This window comes from Oncorhynchus mykiss, chromosome 20, assembly GCF_057628025.1.
Source record: "Oncorhynchus mykiss isolate SJ-2025 chromosome 20, ASM5762802v1, whole genome shotgun sequence".
Taxonomy (NCBI): domain Eukaryota; kingdom Metazoa; phylum Chordata; class Actinopteri; order Salmoniformes; family Salmonidae; genus Oncorhynchus; species Oncorhynchus mykiss.
Window position 1 is genome coordinate 5,750,238 of NC_143041.1, and position 17,218 is coordinate 5,767,455.

Consider the following 17,218-nt stretch of genomic DNA (forward strand, 5'->3'; position numbering starts at 1 on the left):
ATTCTGTGGCACCCTTGACAATTCACATGCATGTGACTCACAATTTTGACACTCAGAATGTACATCATAGCCAGTACGGGGATCGAACCCATGACCTTGGCGTTATTAGCACCACACTCTAACCAACTGAGCTAACCGGCCATTTGCTATTTTGCTCAATTGTTGAAATGCACCGAGCCTCTGCAGGTGCTGGCACGTAAACAAACAAGTCCACCAACAGCATAGCCTGACAAGACTGGACCCTCTAGGTTGCTTCTTGTGGAAATTCCAAACGGCTGGGGAATTAGCTCAAATGCTTTGCATGCGTGAGGTAGTGGGATCGATGCCTGCATTCTCCAAAAGCAAATTCTTTCATGGATCCAAGAAAACTCCAGTTCACACTTCATGCAGCCTTGTCTTACGACAACCTACTGTCATGTAAACAATGACAAGAAACTGTCATGTAACAATGACAAGAAACTCTCAAGTAACACTGATGTCACAATGTCAGATGAAAAAGAAAGACATTACTTACTTTCAGAGGAGCAGCGTATCACACACTCTAACCAACTGAGCTAACCGGCCGCTGGCTACAGAGCACAATTGTTGAGATGCACCGAGCCTCTGCAAGTGCTGGAGCACAAACTAACAAGTCCACCAACAGCATAGCCTGACAAGACTGGACACTCTTGGTTGCTCCTTGTGGCAATTCCAAACAGCTGGGGAATTTGATCAATTGGTATTGTGTTTGCTTAGCATGCTATAGTTAGTGGGATCGATTCCCGCAATCCCCAAAAACAATTTTTGTTGTGGATCCAAGAAAGCTCCAGTTCACACTTCATGCAGCCTTGTCTTACGACAACCTACTGTCATGTAACAATGACAAGAAACTCTCATGTAACACTGATGTCACAATGTCAGATGAAAAAGAAAGACATTACTTACTTTCAGAGGAGCAGCGTATCACACACTCTAACCAACTGAGCTAACCGGCCGCTGGCTACAGAGCACAATTGTTGAGATGCACCGAGCCTCTGTAAGTGCTGGAGCACAAACTAACAAGTCCACCAACAGCATAGCCTGACAAGACTGGACACTCTTGGTTGCTCCTTGTGGCAATTCCAAACAGCTGGGGAATTTGATCAATTGGTATTGTGTTTGCTTAGCATGCTATAGTTAGTGGGATCGATTCCCGCAATCCCCAAAAACAATTTTTGTTGTGGATCCAAGAAAGCTCCAGTTCACACTTCATGCAGCCTTGTCTTACGACAACCTACTATCATGTAACAATGACAAGCAACTTTCCTGTAACACTGATGTCAAAATGTCAGATGAAAAAGCAAGAAATCACCTACTTTCAGAGGAGCACACACCATTGAGGCCCACAAACAAAGCTGTGGATAGTTTCCTTGAAGCCAGAGCATGAAGATAGAACAAATACAAATGCCGAAACCAGGGATCGAACCAGGGACCTTTAGATCTTCAGTCTAACGCTCTCCCAACTGAGCTATTTCGGCAATTCACTAATTTTAATTCTGTGGCACCCTTGACAATTCACATGCATGTGACTCACAATTTTGACACTCAAAATGTACATCATAGCCAGTACGGGGATCGAACCCATGACCTTGGCGTTATTAGCACCACACTCTAACCAACTGAGCTAACCGGCCATTTGCTATTTTGCTCAATTGTTGAAATGCACCGAGCCTCTGCAAGTGCTGGCACGTAAACAAACAAGTCCACCAACAGCATAGCCTGACAAGACTGGACCCTCTAGGTTGCTTCTTGCGGAAATTCCAAACGGCTGGGGAATTAGCTCAAATGCTTTGCATGCGTGTGGTAGTGGGATCGATGCCTGCATTCTCCAAAAGCAAATTCTTTCATGGATCCAAGAAAACTCCAGTTCACACTTCATGCAGCCTTGTCTTACGACAACCTACTGTCATGTAAACAATGACAAGAAACTGTCATGTAACAATGACAAGAAACTCTCATGTAACACTGATGTCACAATGTCAGATGAAAAAGAAAGACATTACTTACTTTCAGAGGAGCAGCGTATCACACACTCTAACCAACTGAGCTAACCGGCCGCTGGCTACAGAGCACAATTGTTGAGATGCACCGAGCCTCTGTAAGTGCTGGAGCACAAACTAACAAGTCCACCAACAGCATAGCCTGACAAGACTGGACACTCTTGGTTGCTCCTTGTGGCAATTCCAAACAGCTGGGGAATTTGATCAATTGGTATTGTGTTTGCTTAGCATGCTATAGTTAGTGGGATCGATTCCCGCAATCCCCAAAAACAATTTTTGTTGTGGATCCAAGAAAGCTCCAGTTCACACTTCATGCAGCCTTGTCTTACGACAACCTACTGTCATGTAACAATGACAAGCAACTTTCCTGTAACACTGATGTCAAAATGTCAGATGAAAAAGCAAGAAATCACTTACTTTCAGAGGACCAGCGTAGCACACACCATTGAGGCCCACAAACAAAGCTGTGGATAGTTTCCTTGAAGCCAGAGCATGAAGATAGAACAAATACAAATGCCGAAACCAGGGATCGAACCAGGGACCTTTAGATCTTCAGTCTAACGCTCTCCCAACTGAGCTATTTCGGCATTTCACTAATTTTAATTCTGTGGCACCCTTGACAATTCACATGCATGTGACTCACAATTTTGACACTCAAAATGTACATCATAGCCAGTACGGGGATCGAACCCATGACCTTGGCGTTATTAGCACCAACTGAGCTAACCGGCCATTTGCTATTTTGCTCAATTGTTGAAATGCACCGAGCCTCTGCAAGTGCTGGCACATAAACAAACAAGTCCACCAACAGCATAGCCTGACAAGACTGGACCCTCTAGGTTGCTTCTTGCGGAAATTCCAAACGGCTGGGGAATTAGCTCAAATGCTTTGCATGCATGAGGTAGTGGGATCGATGCCTGCATTCTCCAAAAGCAAATTCTTTCATGGATTCAAGAAAACTCCAGTTCACACTTCATGCAGCCTTGTCTTATGACAACCTACTGTCATGTAAACAATGACAAGAAACTGTCATGTAACAATGACAAGAAACTCTCATGTAACACTGATGTCACAATGTCAGATGAAAAAGAAAGACATTACTTACTTTCAGAGGAGCAGCGTATCACACACTCTAACCAACTGAGCTAACCGGCCGCTGGCTACAGAGCACAATTGTTGAGATGCACCGAGCCTCTGTAAGTGCTGGAGCACAAACTAACAAGTCCACCAACAGCATAGCCTGACAAGACTGGACACTCTTGGTTGCTCCTTGTGGCAATTCCAAACAGCTGGGGAATTTGATCAATTGGTATTGTGTTTGCTTAGCATGCTATAGTTAGTGGGATCGATTCCCGCAATCCCCAAAAACAATTTTAGTTGTGGATCCAAGAAAGCTCCAGTTCACACTTCATGCAGCCTTGTCTTACGACAACCTACTGTCATGTAACAATGACAAGCAACTTTCCTGTAACACTGATGTCAAAATGTCAGATGAAAAAGCAAGAAATCACTTACTTTCAGAGGAGCAGCGTAGCACACACCATTGAGGCCCACAAACAAAGCTGTGGATAGTTTCCTTGAAGCCAGAGCATGAAGATAGAACAAATACAAATGCCGAAACCAGGGATCGAACCAGGGACCTTTAGATCTTCAGTCTAACGCTCTCCCAACTGAGCTATTTCGGCATTTCACTAATTTTAATTCTGTGGCACCCTTGACAATTCACATGCATGTGACTCACAATTTTGACACTCAAAATGTACATCATAGCCAGTACGGGGATCGAACCCATGACCTTGGCGTTATTAGCACCAACTGAGCTAACCGGCCATTTGCTATTTTGCTCAATTGTTGAAATGCACCGAGCCTCTGCAAGTGCTGGCACATAAACAAACAAGTCCACCAACAGCATAGCCTGACAAGACTGGACCCTCTAGGTTGCTTCTTGCGGAAATTCCAAACGGCTGGGGAATTAGCTCAAATGCTTTGCATGCATGAGGTAGTGGGATCGATGCCTGCATTCTCCAAAAGCAAATTCTTTCATGGATTCAAGAAAACTCCAGTTCACACTTCATGCAGCCTTGTCTTATGACAACCTACTGTCATGTAAACAATGACAAGAAACTGTCATGTAACAATGACAAGAAACTCTCATGTAACACTGATGTCACAATGTCAGATGAAAAAGAAAGACATTACTTACTTTCAGAGGAGCAGCGTATCACACACTCTAACCAACTGAGCTAACCGGCCGCTGGCTACAGAGCACAATTGTTGAGATGCACCGAGCCTCTGTAAGTGCTGGAGCACAAACTAACAAGTCCACCAACAGCATAGCCTGACAAGACTGGACACTCTTGGTTGCTCCTTGTGGCAATTCCAAACAGCTGGGGAATTTGATCAATTGGTATTGTGTTTGCTTAGCATGCTATAGTTAGTGGGATCGATTCCCGCAATCCCCAAAAACAATTTTAGTTGTGGATCCAAGAAAGCTCCAGTTCACACTTCATGCAGCCTTGTCTTACGACAACCTACTGTCATGTAACAATGACAAGCAACTTTCCTGTAACACTGATGTCAAAATGTCAGATGAAAAAGCAAGAAATCACTTACTTTCAGAGGAGCAGCGTAGCACACACCATTGAGGCCCACAAACAAAGCTGTGGATAGTTTCCTTGAAGCCAGAGCATGAAGATAGAACAAATACAAATGCCGAAACCAGGGATCGAACCAGGGACCTTTAGATCTTCAGTCTAACGCTCTCCCAACTGAGCTATTTCGGCATTTCACTAATTTTAATTCTGTGGCACCCTTGACAATTCACATGCATGTGACTCACAATTTTGACACTCAAAATGTACATCATAGCCAGTACGGGGATCGAACCCATGACCTTGGCGTTATTAGCACCAACTGAGCTAACCGGCCATTTGCTATTTTGCTCAATTGTTGAAATGCACCGAGCCTCTGCAAGTGCTGGCACATAAACAAACAAGTCCACCAACAGCATAGCCTGACAAGACTGGACCCTCTAGGTTGCTTCTTGCGGAAATTCCAAACGGCTGGGGAATTAGCTCAAATGCTTTGCATGCATGAGGTAGTGGGATCGATGCCTGCATTCTCCAAAAGCAAATTCTTTCATGGATTCAAGAAAACTCCAGTTCACACTTCATGCAGCCTTGTCTTATGACAACCTACTGTCATGTAAACAATGACAAGAAACTGTCATGTAACAATGACAAGAAACTCTCATGTAACACTGATGTCACAATGTCAGATGAAAAAGAAAGACATTACTTACTTTCAGAGGAGCAGCGTATCACACACTCTAACCAACTGAGCTAACCGGCCGCTGGCTACAGAGCACAATTGTTGAGATGCACCGAGCCTCTGTAAGTGCTGGAGCACAAACTAACAAGTCCACCAACAGCATAGCCTGACAAGACTGGACACTCTTGGTTGCTCCTTGTGGCAATTCCAAACAGCTGGGGAATTTGATCAATTGGTATTGTGTTTGCTTAGCATGCTATAGTTAGTGGGATCGATTCCCGCAATCCCCAAAAACAATTTTTGTTGTGGATCCAAGAAAGCTCCAGTTCACACTTCATGCAGCCTTGTCTTACGACAACCTACTGTCATGTAACAATGACAAGCAACTTTCCTGTAACACTGATGTCAAAATGTCAGATGAAAAAGCAAGAAATCACTTACTTTCAGAGGAGCAGCGTAGCACACACCATTGAGGCCCACAAACAAAGCTGTGGATAGTTTCCTTGAAGCCAGAGCATGAAGATAGAACAAATACAAATGCCGAAACCAGGGATTGAACCAGGGACCTTTAGATCTTCAGTCTAACGCTCTCCCAACTGTGCTATTTCGGCAATTCACGAGTTTTAATTCTGTGGCACCCTTGACAATTCACATGCATGTGACTCACAATTTTGACACTCAAAATGTACATCATAGCCAGTACGGGGATCGAACCCATGACCTTGGCGTTATTAGCACCACACTCTAACCAACTGAGCTAACCGGCCATTTGCTATTTTGCTCAATTGTTGAAATGCACCGAGCCTCTGCAAGTGCTGGCACGTAAACAAACAAGTCCACCAACAGCATAGCCTGACAAGACTGGACCCTCTAGGTTGCTTCTTGCGGAAATTCCAAACGGCTGGGGAATTAGCTCAAATGCATTGCATGCGTGAGGTAGTGGGATCGATGCCTGCATTCTCCAAAAGCAAATTCTTTCATGGATCCAAGAAAACTCCAGTTCACACTTCATGCAGCCTTGTCTTACGACAACCTACTGTCATGTAAACAATGACAAGAAACTTTCCTGTAACACTGATGTCAAAATGTCAGATGAAAAAGCAAGAAATTACTTACTTTCAGAGGAGCAGAGTAGCACACACCATTGAGGCCCACAAACAAAGCTGTGGATAGTTTCCTTGAAGCCAGAGCATGAAGAAAGAACAAATACAAATGCCGAAACCCGGGATCGAACCAGGGACCTTTAGATCTTCAGTCTAACGCTCTCCCAACTGAGCTATTTCGGCAATTCACTATTTCTAATTCTGTGGCACCCTTGACAATTCACATGCATGTGACTCACAATTTTGACACTCAAAATGTACATCATAGCCAGTACGGGGATCGAACCCATGACCTTGGCGTTATTAGCACCACACTCTAACCAACTGAGCTAACCAGCCATTTGCCATTTTGCTCAATTGTGGCAATGCACCGAGCCTCTGCAAGTGCTGGCACGTAAACAAACAAGTCCACCAACAGCATAGCCTGACGAGACTGGACCCTCTAGGTTGCTTCTTGCGGAAATTCCAAACGTCTGGGGAATTAGCTCAAATGCTTTGCATGCGTGAGGTAGTGGGATCGATGCCTGCATTCTCCAAAAGCAAATTCTTTCATGGATCCAAGAAAACTCCAGTTCACACTTCATGCAGCCTTGTCTTACGACAACCTACTGTCATGTAAACAATGACAAGAAACTGTCATGTAACAATGACAAGAAACTCTCATGTAACACTGATGTCACAATGTCAGATGAAAAAGAAAGACATTACTTACTTTCAGAGGAGCAGCGTATCACACACTCTAACCAACTGAGCTAACCGGCCGCTGGCTACAGAGCACAATTGTTGAGATGCACCGAGCCTCTGTAAGTGCTGGAGCACAAACTAACAAGTCCACCAACAGCATAGCCTGACAAGACTGGACACTCTTGGTTGCTCCTTGTGGCAATTCCAAACAGCTGGGGAATTTGATCAACTGGTATTGTGTTTGCTTAGCATGCTATAGTTAGTGGGATCGATTCCCGCAATCCCCCAAAACAATTTTTGTTGTGGATTCAAGAAAGCTCCAGTTCACACTTCATGCAGCCTTGTCTTACGACAACCTACTGTCATGTAACAATGACAAGCAACTTTCCTGTAACACTGATGTCAAAATGTCAGATGAAAAAGCAAGAAATCACTTACTTTCAGAGGAGCAGCGTAGCACACACCATTGAGGCCCACAAACAAAGCTGTGGATAGTTTCCTTGAAGCCAGAGCATGAAGATAGAACAAGATAGAACAAATGCCGAAACCAGTGATCGAACCAGGGACCTTTAGATCTTCAGTCTAACGCTCTCCCAACTGAGCTATTTCGGCATTTCACTAATTTTAATTCTGTGGCACCTTTGACAATTCACATGCATGTGACTCACAATTTTGACACTCAAAATGTACATCATAGCCAGTACGGGGATCGAACCCATGACCTTGGCGTTATTAGCACCACACTCTAACCAACTGAGCTAACCAGCCATTTGCTATTTTGCTCAATTGTGGCAATGCACCGAGCCTCTGCAAGTGCTGGCACGTAAACAAACAAGTCCACCAACAGCATAGCCTGACGAGACTGGACCCTCTAGGTTGCTTCTTGCGGAAATTCCAAACGGCTGGGGAATTAGCTCAAATGCTTTGCATGCGTGAGGTAGTGGGATCGATGCCTGCATTCTCCAAAAGCAAATTCTTTCATGGATCCAAGAAAATTCCAGTTCACACTTCATGCAGCCTTGTCTTATGACAACCTACTGTCATGTAAACAATGACAAGAAACTGTCATGTAACAATGACAAGAAACTCTCATGTAACACTGATGTCACAATGTCAGATGAAAAAGAAAGACATTACTTAATTTCAGAGGAGCAGCGTATCACACACTCTAACCAACTGAGCTAACCGGCCGCTGGCTACAGAGCACAATTGTTGAGATGCACCGAGCCTCTGCAAGTGCTGGAGCACAAACTAACAAGTCCACCAACAGCATTGCCTGACAAGACTGGACACTCTTGGTTGCTCCTTGTGGCAGTTCCAAACAGCTGGGGAATTTGATCAATTGGTATTGTGTTTGCTTAGCATGCTATAGTTAGTGGGATCGATTCCCGCAATCCCCAAAAACATTTTTTGTTGTGGATCCAAGAAAGCTCCAGTTCACACTTCATGCAGCCTTGTCTTACGACAACCTACTGTCATGTAACAATGACAAGCAACTTTCCTGTAACACTGATGTCAAAATGTCAGATGAAAAAGCAAGAAATCACTTACTTTCAGAGGAGCACACACCATTGAGGCCCACAAACAAAGCTGTGGATAGTTTCCTTGAAGCCAGAGCATGAAGATAGAACAAATACAAATGCCGAAACCAGGGATCGAACCAGGGACCTTTAGATCTTCAGTCTAACGCTCTGCCAACTGAGCTATTTCGGCATTTCACTAATTTTAATTCTGTGGCACCCTTGACAATTCACATGCATGTGACTCACAATTTTGACACTCAAAATGTACATCATAGCCAGTACGGGGATCGAACCCATGACCTTGGCGTTATTAGCACCACACTCTAACCAACTAAGCTAACCGGCCATTTGCTATTTTGCTCAATTGTTGAAATGCACCGAGCCTCTGCAAGTGCTGGCACATAAACAAACAAGTCCACCAACAGCATAGCCTGACAAGACTGGACCCTCTAGGTTGCTTCATGCGGAAATTCCAAACGGCTGGGGAATTAGCTCAAATGCTTTGCATGCATGAGGTAGTGGGATCGATGCCTGCATTCTCCAAAAGCAAATTCTTTCATGGATTCAAGAAAACTCCAGTTCACACTTCATGCAGCCTTGTCTTACGACAACCTACTGTCATGTAAACAATGACAAGAAACTGTCATGTAACAATGACAAGAAACTCTCATGTAACACTGATGTCACAATGTCAGATGAAAAAGAAAGACATTACTTACTTTCAGAGGAGCAGCGTATCACACACTCTAACCAACTGAGCTAACCGGCCGCTGGCTACAGAGCACAATTGTTGAGATGCACCGAGCCTCTGCAAGTGCTGGAGCACAAACTAACAAGTCCACCAACAGCATAGCCTGACAAGACTGGACACTCTTGGTTGCTCCTTGTGGCAATTCCAAACAGCTGGGGAATTTGATCAATTGGTATTGTGTTTGCTTAGCATGCTATAGTTAGTGGGATCGATTCCCGCAATCCCCAAAAACATTTTTTGTTGTGGATCCAAGAAAGCTCCAGTTCACACTTCATGCAGCCTTGTCTTACGACAACCTACTGTCATGTAACAATGACAAGCAACTTTCCTGTAACACTGATGTCAAAATGTCAGATGAAAAAGCAAGAAATCACTTACTTTCAGAGGAGCAGCGTAGCACACACCATTGAGGCCCACAAACAAAGCTGTGGATAGTTTCCTTGAAGCCAGAGCATGAAGAAAGAACAAATACAAATGCCGAAACAGAGACCTTTAGATCTTCAGTCTAACGCTCTCCCAACTGAGCTATTTCGGCAATTCACTAATTTTAATTCTGTGGCACCCTTGACAATTCACATGCATGTGACTCACAATTTTGACACTCAAAATGTACATCATAGCCAGTACGGGGATCGAACCCATGACCTTGGCGTTATTAGCACCACACTCTAACCAACTGAGCTAACCAGCCATTTGCTATTTTGCTCAATTGTGGCAATGCACCGAGCCTCTGCAAGTGCTGGCACGTAAACAAACAAGTCCACCAACAGCATAGCCTGACGAGACTGGACCCCCTAGGTTGCTTCTTGCGGAAATTCCAAACGGCTGGGGAATTAGCTCAAATGCTTTGCATGCGTGAGGTAGTGGGATCGATGCCTGCATTCTCCAAAAGCAAATTCTTTCATGGATCCAAGAAAACTCCAGTTCACACTTCATGCAGCCTTGTCTTACGACAACCTACTGTCATGTAAACAATGACAAGAAACTTTCCTGTAACACTGATGTCAAAATGTCAGATGAAAAAGCAAGAAATTACTTACTTTCAGAGGAGCAGAGTAGCACACACCATTGAGGCCCACAAACAAAGCTTTGGATAGTTTCATTGAAGCCAGAGCATGAAGAAAGAACAAATACAAATGCCGAAACCCGGGATCGAACCAGGGACCTTTAGATCTTCAGTCTAACGCTCTCCCAACTGAGCTATTTCGGCATTTCACTAATTTTAATTCTGTGGCACCCTTGACAATTCACATGCATGTGACTCACAATTTTGACACTCAAAATGTACATCATAGCCAGTACGGGGATCAAACCCATGACCTTGGCGTTATTAGCACCACACTCTAACCAACTAAGCTAACCGGCCATTTGCTATTTTGCTCAATTGTTGAAATGCACCGAGCCTCTGCAAGTGCTGGCACATAAACAAACAAGTCCACCAACAGCATAGCCTGACAAGACTGGACCCTCTAGGTTGCTTCATGCGGAAATTCCAAACGGCTGGGGAATTAGCTCAAATGCTTTGCATGCATGAGGTAGTGGGATCGATGCCTGCATTCTCCAAAAGCAAATTCTTTCATGGATTCAAGAAAACTCCAGTTCACACTTCATGCAGCCTTGTCTTATGACAACCTACTGTCATGTAAACAATGACAAGAAACTGTCATGTAACAATGACAAGAAACTCTCATGTAACACTGATGTCACAATGTCAGATGAAAAAGAAAGACATTACTTACTTTCAGAGGAGCAGCGTATCACACACTCTAACCAACTGAGCTAACCGGCCGCTGGCTACAGAGCACAATTGTTGAGATGCACCGAGCCTCTGTAAGTGCTGGAGCACAAACTAACAAGTCCACCAACAGCATAGCCTGACAAGACTGGACACTCTTGGTTGCTCCTTGTGGCAATTCCAAACAGCTGGGGAATTTGATCAATTGGTATTGTGTTTGCTTAGCATGCTATAGTTAGTGGGATCGATTCCCGCAATCCCCAAAAACAATTTTTGTTGTGGATCCAAGAAAGCTCCAGTTCACACTTCATGCAGCCTTGTCTTACGACAACCTACTGTCATGTAACAATGACAAGCAACTTTCCTGTAACACTGATGTCAAAATGTCAGATGAAAAAGCAAGAAATCACTTACTTTCAGAGGAGCAGCGTAGCACACACCATTGAGGCCCACAAACAAAGCTGTGGATAGTTTCCTTGAAGCCAGAGAATGAAGATAGAACAAATACAAATGCCGAAACCAGGGATCGAACCAGGGACCTTTAGATCTTCAGTCTAACGCTCTCCCAACTGAGCTATTTCGGCATTTCACTAATTTTAATTCTGTGGCACCCTTGACAATTCACATGCATGTGACTCACAATTTTGACACTCAAAATGTACATCATAGCCAGTACGGGGATCGAACCCATGACCTTGGCGTTATTAGCACCACACTCTAACCAACTGAGCTAACCGGCCATTTGCTATTTTGCTCAATTGTTGAAATGCACCGAGCCTCTGCAAGTGCTGGCACGTAAACAAACAAGTCCACCAACAGCATAGCCTGACAAGACTGGACCCTCTAGGTTGCTTCTTGCGGAAATTCCAAACGGCTGGGGAATTAGCTCAAATGCTTTGCATGCGTGAGGTAGTGGGATCGATGCCTGCATTCTCCAAAAGCAAATTCTTTCATGGATCCAAGAAAACTCCAGTTCACACTTCATGCAGCCTTGTCTTACGACAACCTACTGTCATGTAAACAATGACAAGAAACTTTCCTGTAACACTGATGTAAAAATGTCAGATGAAAAAGCAAGAAATTACTTACTTTCAGAGGAGCAGAGTAGCACACACCATTGAGGCCCACAAACAAAGCTGTGGATAGTTTCCTTGAAGCCAGAGCATGAAGAAAGAACAAATACAAATGCCGAAACCCGGGATTAAACCAGGGACCTTTAGATCTTCAGTCTAACGCTCTCCCAACTGAGCTATTTCGGCAATTCACTAATTTTAATTCTGTGGCACCCTTGACAATTCACATGCATGTGACTCACAATTTTGACACTCAAAATGTACATCATAGCCAGTACGGGGATCGAACCCATGACCTTGGCGTTATTAGCACCACACTCTAACCAACCGAGCTAACCAGCCATTTGCTATTTTGCTCAATTGTGGCAATGCACCGAGCCTCTGCAAGTGCTGGCACGTAAACAAACAAGTCCACCAACAGCATAGCCTGACGAGACTGGACCCTCTAGGTTGCTTCTTGCGGAAATTCCAAACGGCTGGGGAATTAGCTCAAATGCTTTGCATGCGTGAGGTAGTGGGATCGATGCCTGCATTCTCCAAAAGCAAATTCTTTCATGGATCCAAGAAAACTCCAGTTCACACTTCATGCAGCCTTGTCTTACGACAACCTACTGTCATGTAAACAATGACAAGAAACTGTCATGTAACAATGACAAGAAACTCTCATGTAACACTGATGTCACAATGTCAGATGAAAAAGAAAGACATTATTTACTTTCAGAGGAGCAGCGTATCACACACTCTAACCAACTGAGCTAACCGGCCGCTGGCTACAGAGCACAATTGTTGAGATGCACCGAGCCTCTGCAAGTGCTGGAGCACAAACTAACAAGTCCACCAACAGCATAGCCTGACAAGACTGGACACTCTTGGTTGCTCCTTGTGGCAATTCCAAACAGCTGGGGAATTTGATCAATTGGTATTGTGTTTGCTTAGCATGCTATAGTTAGTGGGATCGATTCCCGCAATCCCCAAAAACATTTTTTGTTGTGGATCCAAGAAAGCTCCAGTTCACACTTCATGCAGCCTTGTCTTACGACAACCTACTGTCATGTAACAATGACAAGAAACTTTCCTGTAACACTGATGTCAAAATGTCAGATGAAAAAGCAAGAAATCACTTACTTTCAGAGGAGCAGAGTAGCACACACCATTGAGGCCCACAAACAAAGCTGTGGATAGTTTCCTTGAAGCCAGAGCATGAAGATAGAACAAATACAAATGCCAAAACCAGGGATCGAACCAGGGACCTTTAGATCTTCAGTCTAACGCTCTCCCAACTGAGCTATTTCGGCATTTCACTAATTTTAATTCTGTGGCACCCTTGACAATTCACAATTTGACACTCAAAATGTACATCATAGCCAGTACGGGGATCGAACCCATGACCTTGGCGTTATTAGCACCACACTCTAACCAACTGAGCTAACCGGCCATTTGCTATTTTGCTCAATTGTTGAAATGCACCGAGCCTCTGCAAGTGCTGGCACGTAAACAAACAAGTCCACCAACAGCATAGCCTGACAAGACTGGACCCTCTAGGTTGCTTCTTGCGGAAATTCCAAACGGCTGGGGAATTAGCTCAAATGCTTTGCATGCGTGAGGTAGTGGGATCGATGCCTGCATTCTCCAAAAGCAAATTCTTTCATGGATCCAAGAAAACTCCAGTTCACACTTCATGCAGCCTTGTCTTACGACAACCTACTGTCATGTAAACAATGACAAGAAACTTTCCTGTAACACTGATGTAAAAATGTCAGATGAAAAAGCAAGAAATTACTTACTTTCAGAGGAGCAGAGTAGCACACACCATTGAGGCCCACAAACAAAGCTGTGGATAGTTTCCTTGAAGCCAGAGCATGAAGAAAGAACAAATACAAATGCCGAAACCCGGGATTAAACCAGGGACCTTTAGATCTTCAGTCTAACGCTCTCCCAACTGAGCTATTTCGGCAATTCACTAATTTTAATTCTGTGGCACCCTTGACAATTCACATGCATGTGACTCACAATTTTGACACTCAAAATGTACATCATAGCCAGTACGGGGATCGAACCCATGACCTTGGCGTTATTAGCACCACACTCTAACCAACTGAGCTAACCAGCCATTTGCTATTTTGCTCAATTGTGGCAATGCACCGAGCCTCTGCAAGTGCTGGCACGTAAACAAACAAGTCCACCAACAGCATAGCCTGACGAGACTGGACCCTCTAGGTTGCTTCTTGCGGAAATTCCAAACGGCTGGGGAATTAGCTCAAATGCTTTGCATGCGTGAGGTAGTGGGATCGATGCCTGCATTCTCCAAAAGCAAATTCTTTCATGGATCCAAGAAAACTCCAGTTCACACTTCATGCAGCCTTGTCTTACGACAACCTACTGTCATGTAAACAATGACAAGAAACTGTCATGTAACAATGACAAGAAACTCTCATGTAACACTGATGTCACAATGTCAGATGAAAAAGAAAGACATTATTTACTTTCAGAGGAGCAGCGTATCACACACTCTAACCAACTGAGCTAACCGGCCGCTGGCTACAGAGCACAATTGTTGAGATGCACCGAGCCTCTGCAAGTGCTGGAGCACAAACTAACAAGTCCACCAACAGCATAGCCTGACAAGACTGGACACTCTTGGTTGCTCCTTGTGGCAATTCCAAACAGCTGGGGAATTTGATCAATTGGTATTGTGTTTGCTTAGCATGCTATAGTTAGTGGGATCGATTCCCGCAATCCCCAAAAACATTTTTTGTTGTGGATCCAAGAAAGCTCCAGTTCACACTTCATGCAGCCTTGTCTTACGACAACCTACTGTCATGTAACAATGACAAGAAACTTTCCTGTAACACTGATGTCAAAATGTCAGATGAAAAAGCAAGAAATCACTTACTTTCAGAGGAGCAGAGTAGCACACACCATTGAGGCCCACAAACAAAGCTGTGGATAGTTTCCTTGAAGCCAGAGCATGAAGATAGAACAAATACAAATGCCAAAACCAGGGATCGAACCAGGGACCTTTAGATCTTCAGTCTAACGCTCTCCCAACTGAGCTATTTCGGCATTTCACTAATTTTAATTCTGTGGCACCCTTGACAATTCACATGCATGTGACTCACAATTTTGACACTCAAAATGTACATCATAGCCAGTACGGGGATCGAACCCATGACCTTGGCGTTATTAGCACCACACTCTAACCAACTGAGCTAACCGGCCATTTGCTATTTTGCTCAATTGTTGAAATGCACCGAGCCTCTGCAAGTGCTGGCACGTAAACAAACAAGTCCACCAACAGCATAGCCTGACAAGACTGGACCCTCTAGGTTGCTTCTTGCGGAAATTCCAAACGGCTGGGGAATTAGCTCAAATGCTTTGCATGCGTGAGGTAGTGGGATCGATGCCTGCATTCTCCAAAAGCAAATTCTTTCATGGATCCAAGAAAACTCCAGTTCACACTTCATGCAGCCTTGTCTTACGACAACCTACTGTCATGTAAACAATGACAAGAAACTTTCCTGTAACACTGATGTCAAAATGTCAGATGAAAAAGCAAGAAATTACTTACTTTCAGAGGAGCAGAGTAGCACACACCATTGAGGCCCACAAACAAAGTTGTGGATAGTTTCCTTGAAGCCAGAGCATGAAGAAAGAACAAATACAAATGCCGAAACCCGGGATCGAACCAGGGACTTTTAAATCTTCAGTCTAACGCTCTCCCAACTGAGCTATTTCGGCAATTCACTAATTTTAATTCTGTGGCACCCTTGACAATTCACATGCATGTGACTCACAATTTTGACACTCAAAATGTACAACATAGCCAGTACGGGGATCGAACCCATGACCTTGGCGTTATTAGCACCACACTCTAACCAACTGAGCTAACCAGCCATTTGCCATTTTGCTCAATTGTGGCAATGCACCGAGCCTCTGCAAGTGCTGGCACGTAAACAAACAAGTCCACCAACAGCATAGCCTGACGAGACTGGACCCTCTAGGTTGCTTCTTGCGGAAATTCCAAACGTCTGGGGAATTAGCTCAAATGCTTTGCATGCGTGAGGTAGTGGGATCGATGCCTGCATTCTCCAAAAGCAAATTCTTTCATGGATCCAAGAAAACTCCAGTTCACACTTCATGCAGCCTTGTCTTACGACAACCTACTGTCATGTAAACAATGACAAGAAACTGTCATGTAACAATGACAAGAAACTCTCATGTAACACTGATGTCACAATGTCAGATGAAAAAGAAAGACATTACTTACTTTCAGAGGAGCAGCGTATCACACACTCTAACCAACTGAGCTAACCGGCCGCTGGCTACAGAGCACAATTGTTGAGATGCACCGAGCCTCTGTAAGTGCTGGAGCACAAACTAACAAGTCCACCAACAGCATAGCCTGACAAGACTGGACACTCTTGGTTGCTCCTTGTGGCAATTCCAAACAGCTGGGGAATTTGATCAATTGGTATTGTTTTTGCTTAGCATGCTATAGTTAGTGGGATCGATTCCCGCAATCCCCAAAAACAATTTTTGTTGTGGATCCAAGAAAGCTCCAGTTCACACTTCATGCAGCCTTGTCTTACGACAACCTACTGTCATGTAACAATGACAAGCAACTTTCCTGTAACACTGATGTCAAAATGTCAGATGAAAAAGCAAGAAATCACTTACTTTCAGAGGAGCAGCGTAGCACACACCATTGAGGCCCACAAACAAAACTGTGGATAGTTTCCTTGAAGCCAGAGCATGAAGATAGAACAAATACAAATGCCGAAACCAGGGATCGAACCAGGGACTTTTAGATTTTCAGTCTAACGCTCTCCCAACTGAGCTATTTCGGCATTTCACTAATTTTAATTCTGTGGCACCCTTGACAATTCACATGCATGTGACTCACAATTTTGACACTCAAAATGTACATCATAGCCAGTACGGGGATCTAACCCATGACCTTGGCGTTATTAGCACCACACTCTAACCAACTGAGCTAACCGGCCATTTGCTATTTTGCTCAATTGTGGCAATGCACCGAGCCTCTGCAAGTGCTGGCACGTA

The 17,218-nt window shown here is 44.1% G+C and overlaps 31 non-coding genes across 31 annotated transcripts; all 31 read right to left on the reverse strand.

Annotated features, from left to right (window-relative positions):
- Positions 1-67: 67 nt before the first annotated feature.
- trnai-aau (transfer RNA isoleucine (anticodon AAU)) lies at positions 68-141 on the reverse strand. Its single transcript has one exon. It is a non-coding gene; the product is annotated as a tRNA-Ile (tRNA).
- Positions 142-1,423: 1,282 nt separating this feature from the next.
- Positions 1,424-1,496, reverse strand: trnaf-gaa (transfer RNA phenylalanine (anticodon GAA)). Its single transcript has one exon. It is a non-coding gene; the product is annotated as a tRNA-Phe (tRNA).
- Positions 1,497-1,578: 82 nt separating this feature from the next.
- Positions 1,579-1,652, reverse strand: trnai-aau (transfer RNA isoleucine (anticodon AAU)). Its single transcript has one exon. It is a non-coding gene; the product is annotated as a tRNA-Ile (tRNA).
- Positions 1,653-2,532: 880 nt separating this feature from the next.
- trnaf-gaa (transfer RNA phenylalanine (anticodon GAA)) lies at positions 2,533-2,605 on the reverse strand. Its single transcript has one exon. It is a non-coding gene; the product is annotated as a tRNA-Phe (tRNA).
- A 1,025-nt stretch (positions 2,606-3,630) lies between these two features.
- trnaf-gaa (transfer RNA phenylalanine (anticodon GAA)) lies at positions 3,631-3,703 on the reverse strand. Its single transcript has one exon. It is a non-coding gene; the product is annotated as a tRNA-Phe (tRNA).
- A 1,025-nt stretch (positions 3,704-4,728) lies between these two features.
- trnaf-gaa (transfer RNA phenylalanine (anticodon GAA)) lies at positions 4,729-4,801 on the reverse strand. Its single transcript has one exon. It is a non-coding gene; the product is annotated as a tRNA-Phe (tRNA).
- Positions 4,802-5,826: 1,025 nt separating this feature from the next.
- Positions 5,827-5,899, reverse strand: trnaf-gaa (transfer RNA phenylalanine (anticodon GAA)). The gene has a single exon. It is a non-coding gene; the product is annotated as a tRNA-Phe (tRNA).
- Positions 5,900-5,981: 82 nt separating this feature from the next.
- Positions 5,982-6,055, reverse strand: trnai-aau (transfer RNA isoleucine (anticodon AAU)). Its single transcript has one exon. It is a non-coding gene; the product is annotated as a tRNA-Ile (tRNA).
- A 446-nt stretch (positions 6,056-6,501) lies between these two features.
- Positions 6,502-6,574, reverse strand: trnaf-gaa (transfer RNA phenylalanine (anticodon GAA)). Its single transcript has one exon. It is a non-coding gene; the product is annotated as a tRNA-Phe (tRNA).
- Positions 6,575-6,656: 82 nt separating this feature from the next.
- Positions 6,657-6,730, reverse strand: trnai-aau (transfer RNA isoleucine (anticodon AAU)). Its single transcript has one exon. It is a non-coding gene; the product is annotated as a tRNA-Ile (tRNA).
- An 884-nt stretch (positions 6,731-7,614) lies between these two features.
- trnaf-gaa (transfer RNA phenylalanine (anticodon GAA)) lies at positions 7,615-7,687 on the reverse strand. The gene has a single exon. It is a non-coding gene; the product is annotated as a tRNA-Phe (tRNA).
- Positions 7,688-7,769: 82 nt separating this feature from the next.
- trnai-aau (transfer RNA isoleucine (anticodon AAU)) lies at positions 7,770-7,843 on the reverse strand. The gene has a single exon. It is a non-coding gene; the product is annotated as a tRNA-Ile (tRNA).
- An 872-nt stretch (positions 7,844-8,715) lies between these two features.
- On the reverse strand, positions 8,716-8,788 carry trnaf-gaa (transfer RNA phenylalanine (anticodon GAA)). Its single transcript has one exon. It is a non-coding gene; the product is annotated as a tRNA-Phe (tRNA).
- Positions 8,789-8,870: 82 nt separating this feature from the next.
- On the reverse strand, positions 8,871-8,944 carry trnai-aau (transfer RNA isoleucine (anticodon AAU)). Its single transcript has one exon. It is a non-coding gene; the product is annotated as a tRNA-Ile (tRNA).
- Positions 8,945-9,966: 1,022 nt separating this feature from the next.
- Positions 9,967-10,040, reverse strand: trnai-aau (transfer RNA isoleucine (anticodon AAU)). Its single transcript has one exon. It is a non-coding gene; the product is annotated as a tRNA-Ile (tRNA).
- Positions 10,041-10,486: 446 nt separating this feature from the next.
- Positions 10,487-10,559, reverse strand: trnaf-gaa (transfer RNA phenylalanine (anticodon GAA)). Its single transcript has one exon. It is a non-coding gene; the product is annotated as a tRNA-Phe (tRNA).
- Positions 10,560-10,641: 82 nt separating this feature from the next.
- Positions 10,642-10,715, reverse strand: trnai-aau (transfer RNA isoleucine (anticodon AAU)). The gene has a single exon. It is a non-coding gene; the product is annotated as a tRNA-Ile (tRNA).
- Positions 10,716-11,595: 880 nt separating this feature from the next.
- Positions 11,596-11,668, reverse strand: trnaf-gaa (transfer RNA phenylalanine (anticodon GAA)). The gene has a single exon. It is a non-coding gene; the product is annotated as a tRNA-Phe (tRNA).
- Positions 11,669-11,750: 82 nt separating this feature from the next.
- Positions 11,751-11,824, reverse strand: trnai-aau (transfer RNA isoleucine (anticodon AAU)). The gene has a single exon. It is a non-coding gene; the product is annotated as a tRNA-Ile (tRNA).
- A 446-nt stretch (positions 11,825-12,270) lies between these two features.
- Positions 12,271-12,343, reverse strand: trnaf-gaa (transfer RNA phenylalanine (anticodon GAA)). Its single transcript has one exon. It is a non-coding gene; the product is annotated as a tRNA-Phe (tRNA).
- Positions 12,344-12,425: 82 nt separating this feature from the next.
- Positions 12,426-12,499, reverse strand: trnai-aau (transfer RNA isoleucine (anticodon AAU)). The gene has a single exon. It is a non-coding gene; the product is annotated as a tRNA-Ile (tRNA).
- An 880-nt stretch (positions 12,500-13,379) lies between these two features.
- On the reverse strand, positions 13,380-13,452 carry trnaf-gaa (transfer RNA phenylalanine (anticodon GAA)). Its single transcript has one exon. It is a non-coding gene; the product is annotated as a tRNA-Phe (tRNA).
- Positions 13,453-13,518: 66 nt separating this feature from the next.
- trnai-aau (transfer RNA isoleucine (anticodon AAU)) lies at positions 13,519-13,592 on the reverse strand. The gene has a single exon. It is a non-coding gene; the product is annotated as a tRNA-Ile (tRNA).
- A 446-nt stretch (positions 13,593-14,038) lies between these two features.
- On the reverse strand, positions 14,039-14,111 carry trnaf-gaa (transfer RNA phenylalanine (anticodon GAA)). Its single transcript has one exon. It is a non-coding gene; the product is annotated as a tRNA-Phe (tRNA).
- An 82-nt stretch (positions 14,112-14,193) lies between these two features.
- On the reverse strand, positions 14,194-14,267 carry trnai-aau (transfer RNA isoleucine (anticodon AAU)). The gene has a single exon. It is a non-coding gene; the product is annotated as a tRNA-Ile (tRNA).
- Positions 14,268-15,147: 880 nt separating this feature from the next.
- trnaf-gaa (transfer RNA phenylalanine (anticodon GAA)) lies at positions 15,148-15,220 on the reverse strand. The gene has a single exon. It is a non-coding gene; the product is annotated as a tRNA-Phe (tRNA).
- An 82-nt stretch (positions 15,221-15,302) lies between these two features.
- Positions 15,303-15,376, reverse strand: trnai-aau (transfer RNA isoleucine (anticodon AAU)). The gene has a single exon. It is a non-coding gene; the product is annotated as a tRNA-Ile (tRNA).
- A 446-nt stretch (positions 15,377-15,822) lies between these two features.
- Positions 15,823-15,895, reverse strand: trnaf-gaa (transfer RNA phenylalanine (anticodon GAA)). Its single transcript has one exon. It is a non-coding gene; the product is annotated as a tRNA-Phe (tRNA).
- An 82-nt stretch (positions 15,896-15,977) lies between these two features.
- Positions 15,978-16,051, reverse strand: trnai-aau (transfer RNA isoleucine (anticodon AAU)). Its single transcript has one exon. It is a non-coding gene; the product is annotated as a tRNA-Ile (tRNA).
- Positions 16,052-16,931: 880 nt separating this feature from the next.
- On the reverse strand, positions 16,932-17,004 carry trnaf-gaa (transfer RNA phenylalanine (anticodon GAA)). Its single transcript has one exon. It is a non-coding gene; the product is annotated as a tRNA-Phe (tRNA).
- An 82-nt stretch (positions 17,005-17,086) lies between these two features.
- Positions 17,087-17,160, reverse strand: trnai-aau (transfer RNA isoleucine (anticodon AAU)). The gene has a single exon. It is a non-coding gene; the product is annotated as a tRNA-Ile (tRNA).
- Between the last annotated feature and the right edge of the window lie 58 nt (positions 17,161-17,218).